Source organism: Pinus tabuliformis, chromosome 6, assembly GCF_031772625.1.
Source record: "Pinus tabuliformis cultivar Carrire ecotype Pingquan chromosome 6, CPIR1, whole genome shotgun sequence".
NCBI classification, from domain to species: domain Eukaryota; kingdom Viridiplantae; phylum Streptophyta; class Pinopsida; order Pinales; family Pinaceae; genus Pinus; species Pinus tabuliformis.
The window spans coordinates 1,563,608,525-1,563,620,747 of record NC_142292.1 but is presented as its reverse complement, the minus strand read 5'-3'; the positions used below and the strand labels follow the sequence as shown (position 1 = coordinate 1,563,620,747).

The 12,223-nt window shown below is 37.4% G+C and overlaps 1 pseudogene; it reads left to right on the top strand.

The window, feature by feature from the left end:
* The window catches only part of LOC149264717 (uncharacterized), a 29,352-nt pseudogene extending 18,295 nt beyond the window's left edge, over positions 1-11,057 (top strand).
* The last annotated feature ends 1,166 nt before the right edge of the window (positions 11,058-12,223 follow it).

The following is a 12,223-nucleotide window of genomic DNA, read 5'->3' as shown; positions in this document are numbered from 1 at the left end:
ACTTCTCCTTGATCAACTTGTTGTAGATTGGTACATCTTTTATGGCTTGGAGAAGTGGTATCTTTACACATAACTGTTTCAATTCTCCCAGAAGTTCAGTTTCTTTTGGGGTCGGTTGTGTGGTTCCAGTTAGCCTCTCAGGAAAGGGTGGAATGGTTTTTGGTTCACTTTCCTGTTTTTCTTCCTCATCCTCCTTAGGAGGAGGTTGGCTATCTGGGAGAACCTTCCCAGATCGTAGGTTAATCTCCTGAATCTCCACAACATAGGTTGGGCATGTTGTTTCTCCAATATATACCTATTAGGCCTGTCTGTTATTGGGGTTTAGGTTCGGTTGAGCAGGTATTTGGTGTTGTCTGGGAGGAGCAGGAGGTAATGGTTGTGGTTGAGCAGGTGGTGGAGGCAAAAGAGCGAGAGGAGAGTTGTACTGGGGTCTCCACCCCTGATGAGGTGCATTCCACTGAGGTTGTGGTTGAGCATAAGAGTGAAACAAATGAGCAACTGGTTGAGTATGATGTTGAGATGGATACGACCAAGGAGGGGGTGTGGACCAGGAAGGATGAGCAGGGGGATCCCAAGAAGGTATGGAAGTGGCTTGATTGGGGTTGTAATAAGTCTGGGATGTCCCTTGCATTCCTTGCTGGTAAGGTCTGGGTCCATGTGGCCTCCTTTGGTTCATGAAATAGAGTGGTTCAGTGGCTCCTTTAGCCCCTTGATATGCAGCTTTAAATCCAAGTAAGGAAGGGCACTGATTCGTAGGATGGTCTTCTTCATAGACAAAACACACTTCTATGGAATGCAATGGACATTCGTTCCTAGGATGCTTTCTAGTGCACCTGGGACAAAAAATGGCCAAAGCCCTCTCGGATTCCTCTTGCTTCCTTTGGATCCGTAAGGTATCCATTTGCATGGCAAGAGTCTGCCTCATCTCGCTCCTGAAATCTTCCAGCCGATTCTCAAGTTCGTTTTTAAGGGATGAATTGGATAAGGGTGTACTGGTTAAAGGTTGACTTCCCCTACCTCTCTTTCTGGCTACCCTAGAATGGTTTCTAAACACAGTCTTTATGTCATCATAAGGCAGTTGGTAGATGTCTCCCCCAGCTAGCAAATGGAGGGTATCTAGAAGGTCTTCAGGGACTCCTCTGAGCAGAACCAACTTCAGAGATTCGGGGTCAAGTGTACACCTAGCCCTTTTATAACTGATTTGAAACCTCTCTTCATAGTCTTCTAAAGATTCATCACTTCCCATGGTCATTCGGAAGATTTCTTCTTTGGTATCCTTTGATCTACAGTAGTCCCGGTATTTGTTGTTGAAGGCTTGCTGCATCTGAGCCCAAGTTGTGATACTGTTTCCAGGTAACCCCATGAACCAACGTAATGCTGCATCCTTGAGGGTAGAGGGAAACAGTTTCAACTTATTCTCATCTTCTGCATAGTCATAGGTTCGACAGAGAACAACAAACTCAAACAAGAAGGTATCAGGGTCTTCGATAGTCAATCCATGGAAGTGAGGTAAGGCTGAGGGACTTATGTTTTTCATTTTTGTGTCCCCATTGGTCTCTCGGATAGGAAAGGCACCTTCTATTCTTTCCCCATTTCCTCTAACGTTTCTGTTTTTAGCCATGGTCTCAGGAGGAATGGTTTCTTGCTCTTCTTCTGTTATAGGATCTTTGTATATCTCTAGAGGTTCACCTATAGGTTCTTCTGGATCACTGTCACCAAAGAAGAGAGAAGGGTGACTTAGTGATGTGGTGGGGGTGTTGGGTAGGAATTTTCCTGAATTGTCTCTGTTCCTACGAGGCATGAAAGGAAATCTCTTTTTGGGTGATTTTTTTGTTTTTTTTGCTTGTACCTACAAAACTGAAATTGATTGAACAATAAATTGCAACTAGCTGAAATGAAATTGCAGAATTGAAATGAAAGCAAGGAAATGACTAATCTACTTTGCTGGAATGGAAATTACAGAATTGAAATGAAAGCAGGAAATGACTAATTTACGCTTGCTGAAATGGAAATTGCATAATTGAAATGAAAGCAGGAAATGACTAATTTACGCTTGCTGAAATGGAAATTGCAGAATTTGAAATAAAAGCAGGAAATGTCTAATCTATGCTTGCTGAAATGAAATTACAGAATTGAAATGAAAGCAGGAAATTTCTAATCTACTTTTGCAGAATTGAAATTGCAGAATTGAAATGAAACAACTACTCTACTCTTGCTGAAATAAACTACTTAGCAGAATGTTGCAGTAGAAAATAGAAGAAAAGCAGTAATCACAAAATACTTTGACACTTCCTCGGCAACGGCGCCAAAAAGATGGTGAGCTCCAGTGTTGCAGCAATAATGCTGCAACTCCTGGGGCTCCCTACTTTACTTTTATCAACCCGGTAGTTCGTAACAAACTTGGAAGTGGCGGTGTTGTATGCACAAGTACTAGCTCTTACTACAGGCTGTCACTTGATCAGCTGGCGCAAGTTCGCTAGGAGCTTAAGCCAACTTCTATGAATTCTCAGAAGAAGATTTTAACTGTGATGAAAGAAAGCTAATTCAAAAGAGGCTATTCTACTTGCAGAAAGAGAATGAAAACTGAAATGAAATGCAAACCCTAGCAAACCCTAGTCTACCCATTAACCCTACTGTTGTAGGAAACGAGATCAAAACTGATGAAACGAGTGGCATTGACTACTGAAAAGGTAAATTTCATTTATTCAAGCTACTTCTGAAGAGAAATGAGAAGAAATCATCTTTTTGTACTTTTGAGCATTTTTATGTGGAATTATTATGCTTGTGTTTTGACTGGTTGTGGCTGTGCAGAGGTTTGGTGGCAAAGGAAGATGGAGTTGGCTTTTGCAGAAGGTGAGGAAGGTGTGGAGGGGTCCTAAGAAGCCCCTAGTACCCTTCTGAAGACTTCCATTGCGATCAGACTTCGAAAAATCACTCACAGGAAATTCTACAGGAGGCTGCAGGGGATCTATAGGAGGTTCTACAGGAGGAGGCCGAAAGTGGTTTTTGGAGGTTTGAAGGTGGAAAAATGATGAGATAAGGAAAATGAAGGCTGGATGAAGGTGTTGAGGGGTCTAGAACTTTGTCAATGAAGATCAGAAACGAAGGAGATGGTTGGATTTGTTCAAAGGGCAAGAAAGCAACTTTGTGGGGAAATGCAGAAATTAGGGCAGATTGGCGAAGTGTGGCGAATGAGTGGGGAAATCTTGAGAGATGAACTGGTACAGGCCGTGTTACAGAGGAATGATAATCTGGAATGTTTTTCAAGAGAGTTGCACACTTACTTCTCAAAACTGACCAAAGCAAGAACCGAAAAATAGAGTTTTGTCTATTTTAACCTAAATTCTGACCTAAAACCAGAGAAATGTTGAATAGAATGTTATGAACAGAAGATTATGCGATAAAACCAAGGTAAATGAACATGAAATGATCTAAGCATGTGAATCCAAACTAATATCAGCTTCTCCAACTCGAAATATCACACTAGCAATTGCATTGGAAAAGCAAAAACGGTGTTTTTGGTGGCAACAGTAGTGCCTTGATCTCAAATCATGGTCCCAAGGAGGGAGAGAGGAGATCAAGACCTGTTGGTAGCCTTTTTAGATTTTTCTGTCACTGCAGCAACTTACTCAAACAACTTGAAGCAAAATCAACTATTCTAACCATCAAAAGCAACCTAATCTAATGAAGCATAGTGAACCTAAACAACAGAAATTATTTCATGAATGAAAGAAAAAGCATATAAATACACAAAGGAGGTGCTGGGAAACTTGGTTTGGGCCCTAACCCAAGAGCTTCAGCCCTCTAGAGAAGATCAGTGCTGGTTCAAAACTTGGTTCATCTTCATTTATCAAAAAATAGCAGTTACATCACAAAATTGTCTTCAAAAAGAGCTAGAAAATGAGTTGAGTACAATGTTGCACAAAAGTGCGAAAATCTACTATGAAATGGCTAACCTACTGAGGATTGAAGCCTTCTTATTTATACAAGTGGGGACTCCCAAAAGTCCTCCTAAACTTAAGGAACTTGGCTACCTAGAACTGAAGATAACAACAGCCCTACTTGACTTGCTCGGCTGCCCCTTGGAATCATCAATGTGGGCCTTTGTACTCCAAGCTGTTGATGAAGAATTTGAGGAAGGGGTCATTAATGAAGGAGATACCCCTCCTATAAGTCCTCATCCCTGTTTCCTTGAGTTTGGCTGTAATTTTGCTCATAAATTCCTGGTCCTTGTCCAAAATTGTCCAAAAAATCTACAGTAAACACTCATTAGACTTCATGGCAAAGTGACCATCCCCATTCACTCTATTGACATAAATATATTCAAAAACATGCACAAAACTATTGAGAATGGTGGATTAAATGAAAATAATAGGCAGAATGAGCCCATATAGTTACCCATTTCTGGGGCTCATCACCATATCCAGTTAATATTAGTGTAGTTGTTGGTTTAAGTGGGAAACTTCCTTATGCCAAGAACTTACAGAACAAATTGCAAGAGCCTTAGGAGGTTATAAAGCATGCACAAATGATACCTATTTCTATACGTCATGATAAATGGATGATGTTGTCATTTACAAACGTGGAGAAAAATCTGTTCGAGTTTTTCATTCTACAATTCCTGAAGAAATGGAGGATGTTTTTTAATGGTTGTCAGTAACCCTAGAACTTGAGGGCAAATTCTCTTAATTACAAAACCTATCTGCATAAAATTCTAGAGCAAAATTTCAACATTAACATGGTACCTGTAGTTGATCTAAGGCAATGCCAGAGTTTTGGTTAATACTAACAACTTCAAGTTAGAGAAAGATTTCGGCGCATATCACATAGAATTTCATTTGTCGAAGCGTTTCGAACCAACTAGTGTGGTTCATCGTCAGGACAAGTTGTCCTGACGATGAACCACACTAGTTGGTTCGAAATGCGTCGAAAAATGAAATTCTATGTGATATGCGCCGAAATATTTCTCTAACTTGATATGGATCACAGAAGCCTAAACTCTATTACTAACAACTTCAGTTTTGCAAAGTATTCATATTAATGGTTGCCTTCTAGCCCTATGAGCATTATGATGGTTTGTAAAGAACATATTGACAGAAATTATGACTTCATTAGACAACCTAGTTATGTGTATGGATACATTTCAGCATGTGAGTGAGCTTGTCTTGCTCACCATGCATTGGTTGACTTGAGCTACCTGAATGAGATCTATGTGATAAATGATTATATGCATGACATGAATGGTTTATTAGTTACTATATGGATGAAAAATGTGCAGTTGTATATGTTCAATTGATGCCTTTGATGATGATATGTTAATGATACATGGGTTTCTATATTATTTTGTTGTTTGTCATGGTTTATGAGTGGTTTAAAATTAGTTTACATTGTTGGTCCGAAGCTTGAAAAATGTGAAGGAGAGAGATATGACACAACTATATAAGATCTTGCCATTTTTATCATATCCTATTCTATCCCAATTAATCAAGAATAGTTGACATTCATTGCAAACACATTGATATTGTCTTTCAAACACAAACAATTCGTTGTAATGAGTGGGTCACTCGTCACAATTAGTTATGAGACTAAAAATGTAAAAGCGTAAATATAGAATTATGTGTATGATGTTTGTTATTGGTGGTTCCCCAAGTACAAATAAAAAAAACTCAAACTAGGGATTTGATCTCCAAGAATGGAAACTTAGCCCCTTAAGAAATATGACTACCAACTTTGATGAATTCGGTCCTTCAACAGATAAATTTTCCTTCAAAATAGTTTTGTAAGTGATGACAAATTCAACTTCCAATCCAAATATTTCGACCTTCCAATAAGCCACAAAATTTTCTGATATTCAATCCCAAATATCAAGTTGTACACAATGATCTAGAATATGGGTGTAACCCTATGGAATAACTCAGCCTCAATCTGAATTTAGCTGAGAATGACTCAACCCTCCTTAGATCAATCACAAACTTGATAGGGGTTTTCTAAATAATTTATCTATCCTTAGGAACTCGACTCTTTGATGTTTGGCTTCTAACTAATATAACCTTCAGGAGATGAAATAAATGTTATGTAAGATGACCATCAAATGAGGAATACGACTTCAAAAATCAGCCTCCTACAATGGATGATTCAACCTGTTACAAGTGGCTCAGTCAGGATCTACAACTTAGATCTCTGTATATTCCAAGCATTTTCCAACAAAGGCATTGCAGTTGTTGTGGTTCTTGAGAATGAGAAAGTTTAGAGCATAAGTGAAAGCCCAACTGTAGGCCAAGCTTGGGTGGCTCAATGGATTGCTCCTTACTACCCTTCAACCTTAATAATTCAGATCACTGTAGGGAATGAGGTCCATACAAATAGTGATGGGTCATTAGACTCTGCTGTAGTGCCTTCAATACAAAACATACATTTTTGTTTGGTTTCTTTAGGATTGTACAACAAGATTAAGGTATCTACTCCACATAGTATTCCTATCATTTCAAGTTATTTTCCTTCATCCTCCACAATTTCTAATAGTTTGGTATGAATTATGAAGCCTCTCCTCAAATTATTTGATGATACAGCTGCTCCAATCATAGTAAATGAATATCCTTATTTTGCATACAGAGACATCCCCAAAGAAGTTTCATTGGACTATGTGATGTTTGGGCAGTCTCCATGGGTTTCAGATCCAAAAGGGTTCACCTATAACAATATGTTAGATGCTCAAATTGATTCCATTTACTCTGTTATGGATTCTTTGGGTCACAATGACACTATCCATGTAACTTTCTTTGAGACCAGTTGGCCTAAAGGAGACATTAATGATCTAAGAGTGAATCCTGAGAATGCTAGAAAATATAACACCAGAGTCATCAAAAATTTTACTTCCGATGCAGGAACTCCAATGAGGCTTAATAGAGTCATAGAGAACTTTATTATTTTTTCAATTTTTAATGAGAACCATAAGCCAGGGCCAACCACTGAGAGGAACTTTGGGCTGCTAAACATGGATGGATATGATGTAGATTTGCATTATTTGTTTCTGTGCTTCATATTTAATCTGATTCAATACATCAAATTTCCATAGATTGGGTATTGGACATGAAATTATTCTTCCATATTCTAGGTTATGCACTATAATCCCTCTGGTAATGTATACCATGTCAAGTTGAAAAGAGCATGAAATTGGTTACTTTCTCTAGAATTATTATTTTCACATTAATAATTTTAAAAAATACTAAAAACCAAAAAAGTTACTTCTACAAACCCTAATAATTTTTTTTTCTCATGTCATACCATTTTGCAATTCTTATTTCTGGTAACGTAGGAATATTTGATACTTAGGATCAAAAGAAAGACACGAACTCTAGCACCATTCTTCTTCTTGAAATTGTTCAAGAATATAGTCCATGTGTTAAGTTCCACCAATGTAGTCTTGACGTCCATCTACTCCACCTCTAAGTCATATGAAACTGCCAATGCAAGAAGTATTTCTTCTTTCTTCTTTTTATCATAAGTGAAGGTTCCTTTATTTATTTATTTAAGGAAACATTAGGAAGTAATTAGACATTATGGTAGGTAAATACTTCACGTATGTGAAGTAATCAATCTATGGAGTTATGTACTGGGCAAAGTCCTTTTTTTGCCAAAGCAGAGGCATTGGACTAGGCCAAGGCTTCATTACACAAGGTATGGCAAGGCACACGTTACTCACATAAGGCACGTGAAAGTAAGGTCTTATAAGGTCCTGGGTCTGGAAAGATCCAAGCAGGTAGGCATAATGCATTCTCTCCTTTTAGGGCCTTTAAGAGTGAATAGAGATATGAATTACCAGAAATTGTGATTTTTTTTTCAAATAGTTACTTCATGTAATCACCTTCTATTCTAGTGTTAATTTTTAAGCATTTTCCAACAAGGGCACTACAATTGTTGCGGGTCTTGAGAATGAGATAGTCCAGAGGATAAGTGAAAGCCCAACTGTAGGCCAAGCTTGGTTGTCTCAAAGGATTGCTCCTTACTACCCTTTAACCTTAATAATTCTGATCACCGTAGGGAATGAGGTCCTTACAAATAGTGATGTGTCAATAGAATCTATTGTAGTTCCTGCAATACAGAACATTCATTCCGGTTTGGTTTCTTTGGGCTTGGACGACAAGATTAAGGTATCTACTCCACATAGTATGCCTATCTTTTAGGTTCTTTTCCTCAGGCATCCATAGTTGCTACTGGTTTGGTACAAATTATGAAGCCTCTCCTCAAATTCTTAGATGATATAGGTGCTTCATTCATGGTGAATCAATACCCTTATTTTTCATACAGAGACAATCCCAAAGAAGTTTCATCGGACTATGTGTTGTTTGGGCGGTCTCCAAGAGTTTCAGATCCAAAAGGTCTCACCTATAACAATATATTAGATGCTCAAATTGATTCCATTTACTCTGTTATGGCTTCTTTGGGTCACAATGACACTATCCATTTAACTGTCTTTGAGACCGGTTGGCCTTCCAAAGGAGACATAGATGATATAGGTGTGAATCCTGAGAATGCTAGAAACTATAACACTAAACTCTTAAAACATGTTACTTCCAATGCAAGAATTCCAATGAATCCCAATAGTGTCATAGAGAACTTTATTATTTTTGCAATTTTTAATGAGAACCATAAGCTAGGGCCAACGACTAAGAGGAACGTTGGGATGCTAAACCTAGATGGATATGATGTAGATTTGAGTTTTGGTTAGCGTGCATCTCCTCCTCCACCATATTCGCCTCCTACAAGCCCACCGCCTAGCCCGATTTCTTTAGACCACCAAAAGGTTCAAGGGGAGGCCTTGGCAATGTTGTTTATTGCATTACCAAACAAAGTTCTGATCCATCTGTTCTTCAAGAGTCTTTGGATTTTTCTTGTGGGTTGGGTGGTACCGATTGTGCTTCAATTCGTCAGGGTGGACCTTGCTATAATCCAAATACCATCCATGCCAATGCTTCAAAGGAAATGAATAGTTACTATTAGATTCACGACAAAAACTGTTGTAATTGTGATTTCAAAGGCATTGGTCTGGGCACATTTTTTGATCCAAGTAAGGATTCCACTCATTTTCTCTTCTAGGAAATGTCTTCCTTTAATTTTCCTTTTGTTTGGCTACTTGAAACATATGATGCATTACTTTTTTCTGTGCCTCATATTTAATCTGATTCAGTACATCAAATTTCCATAGATTGGGAATTGGACATGGAATTATTCTTCTATATTCCAATTTATGCACTATAATCACTCTGATAATGTATACCATGTCAAGTAGCAAAGACCATGAAATTGGTTACTTTATTTGGAATTATTATTTTCACATTAATAATTTAAAAAATATTAAAAAACCAAAAAAGTTACTTGTACAAACCCTGAGAATTTTTGTTTCTCATGTCATACCCATTTTGCAATTCTTGTTTCTAGTAGCGTAGGAGTATTTGATACTTAGGATCAAAAGAAAGGCATGAACTTTAGCACCATTCTTATTCTTGGAACTGTTCCAGAATACAGTCCATGTGTTAATATCCAACGATGTACTCTTGACGTCCATCTGCTCCACCTCTAAGTCATATGGAACTTCCAACACAAGAAGTATTTCTTCTTTCTTCTTTTGATCGTAAGTGGAGGTTCCCTTTTTTTATTTAAGGCAACATCAGGAAGTAATTGGACATTATGGTAGGCAAAATACTTCATGTATGTGAAATATTCAATCTACAGAGTTATGTACTGGGCAAAGTCCTTTCTTTGCCAAAGAAAAGGCATTGGACCAGGCCAAGGCTTCATTACACAAGGTATGGAAAGGCACATGTTACTCACATAAGGCATGTGAAAGTAAGGTCTTATAAAGTCCTGGGTCCGAAAACGTCAAAGCAGGTAGGCATAGCGCATTCTCTCCTTTTAGGGTCATTAAGGGTGAATAGAGATATAAATTACCAGGCATTGTGAATTTTATTTAAGATAGTTACTTCATGTAATCACCTTCTGTTCTAGTGTTAATTTTATGTTAAAATGAAAAGGAACAATTTTTGAACTTGATATGAGAGCTGAGATTAAGCTGTGTTTCCATTGATTATGTCTAGCTAGCTCTATTAATTTTGGGTGAAAAGAGAAAGAACAGGAAAGGAGTTCAATATTGGCTCTCTTTTTCTTAAGCTAACATGGTTGAAATAGGTACAACAACATTTACAGCTCTTAATTGAAACTTAGGGTAAGTACTTGAAGTCTGTGTTGGAAAAGGCTAGGGAAACTCTTGATGGCCACAACTTAGGTTCTGTTGGATTGGAAGCTGCCTATGCAGAAATCTCAGAATTGGCTTCAAAAATGTCCACTGAATGACTCAACAATGTTTTTTCTTGTTTACTTGAAATTCCATCATTATACAAGCAACAACAACATATGGTACATGATATGCATAGTCTTAATCAACAATCTCAGGTCACAGATTATTCAATGGAGAGCTGTTTGACATCAAATGAGAGTTCTGAAAAGAATCTAGATCGGAATATGCAGAATGCTGGAAAGAAAATATTGAGAACATTAAATAATAGAAATGTACCTTTTTGGCAGATTGAGACCAGATAATATGTCATTTTCCGAGAATTGAGTGCCACACAATTGGGTTGGGAAGAAAATCTAAAACAAGATGAAAAATTGTGTCTTCTCCAACTAATCCAAAATATTCAGACAAGAATTCAATTCCAACCAAAGGAAATTTACGGGAGAGGACCACAATTTTTAGGGTACAAACAAAAGAAAATGGCTATGGCATGTCTGATGCAAGGGAAAAATAGATGGAAATAAATGGATCATGTGTAGGACAACAAGTAATTAAACAAGAAGTTCCTAGGAGCTTCTCTTTGCATGAATTTTGTTGCAAGGGTGAATAGGTAGGGCTTCATAGGGATGAAGTTGAAATTCCTTCAGTTAGAAATAACAAGCTTTCCAAGATCACCAAATAATTAGACTTGAATGCTAATGATGACACTAGTATAGAATCCAATTGTAGGGAGTTTGATTTGAATGGTTTTGGATGGATCATATGACAATGAATGTTAGCAAGTCATTTAAGAAATTTATACCTTCCATATTTGACAAAAACCTTCATCACTCACTGAATCCTAGGTTCATGAATCAGAATCAAGAGTGTGATTTTATGGTTCTTGATATATTATCTAGAAGCTGAACTGCTAAAATATTTAGACGGGCCACTAAGAGCTTATTTAGCATATGTATTTATAATACCACTGCCTAGATATGAAATTCAGGGAGCTTATTTTGTTTCTCCAGTGAAGCTTTGTGTTTATGTTTTTCATACACTATAGGCTAAGCATAGGCTATCATAACCCAGTGGATTGGATAATTTGTATCATTTTTAAAGTATGGAGTAGAATGCTTATATTCAATGAGGAATGAGAATGAAATTTTGATGTGGTGTCAACTCTGTATATTTTAGAGAATACATGAATTGGTATATATGCAGCAACAACATATGGTACAGGTTATGCATAGCCTTAATTAATAATCTCAGATCACAGATTATTCAATGGAGAGCTATTTGACATCAAATGAGAGTTTTGAAAAGAATTTAGATTGGAATATGCAGAACGTTGGCAAGAAAAGATTGAGAGCATTACAAAATAGAAATGTACCTTTTTGGCAGACTGAGACCATAGAAGATGCCAGTTTCCAAAAATTGAGTCCCAGGCAATTGGGTTGGGAAGAAAATCTGAAACAAAATGAAAATATTGTGTCCTCTCCAACTAATCCAAAACATTCATACATGAATTCAATCCATGATATTACCTCAGTTTAGATGCCTCTGTATAGATATCAGAACAAAAGAAAAAAGTTGTACTGCGGGTGATGATGGCATGCACCTTATGATCATACTATCACCTAGAAATATTGTCAATAACCTGTACTACTGGGCTTCACGTGTCACAACTCTATTATAATGTCTAACTCTATTATAATGTGTAACATATATGTGAATGACCATTATCAACATCTGTAGCTCAAATGTTAAAAAGTAGCAAACAATGCCCTCATATTGACACTATGACTCCATATGCCCTCATTTCTCCTGGACACAATTAATTATCCGATTCATATGAAGAATATCTCTATTCGAGTAGGTGTGGCAGTTTTGATTACTTCATGTTTGTTGAAATAACATGTATGGTCTTCAACACGTTTTTTAGATTGTTTG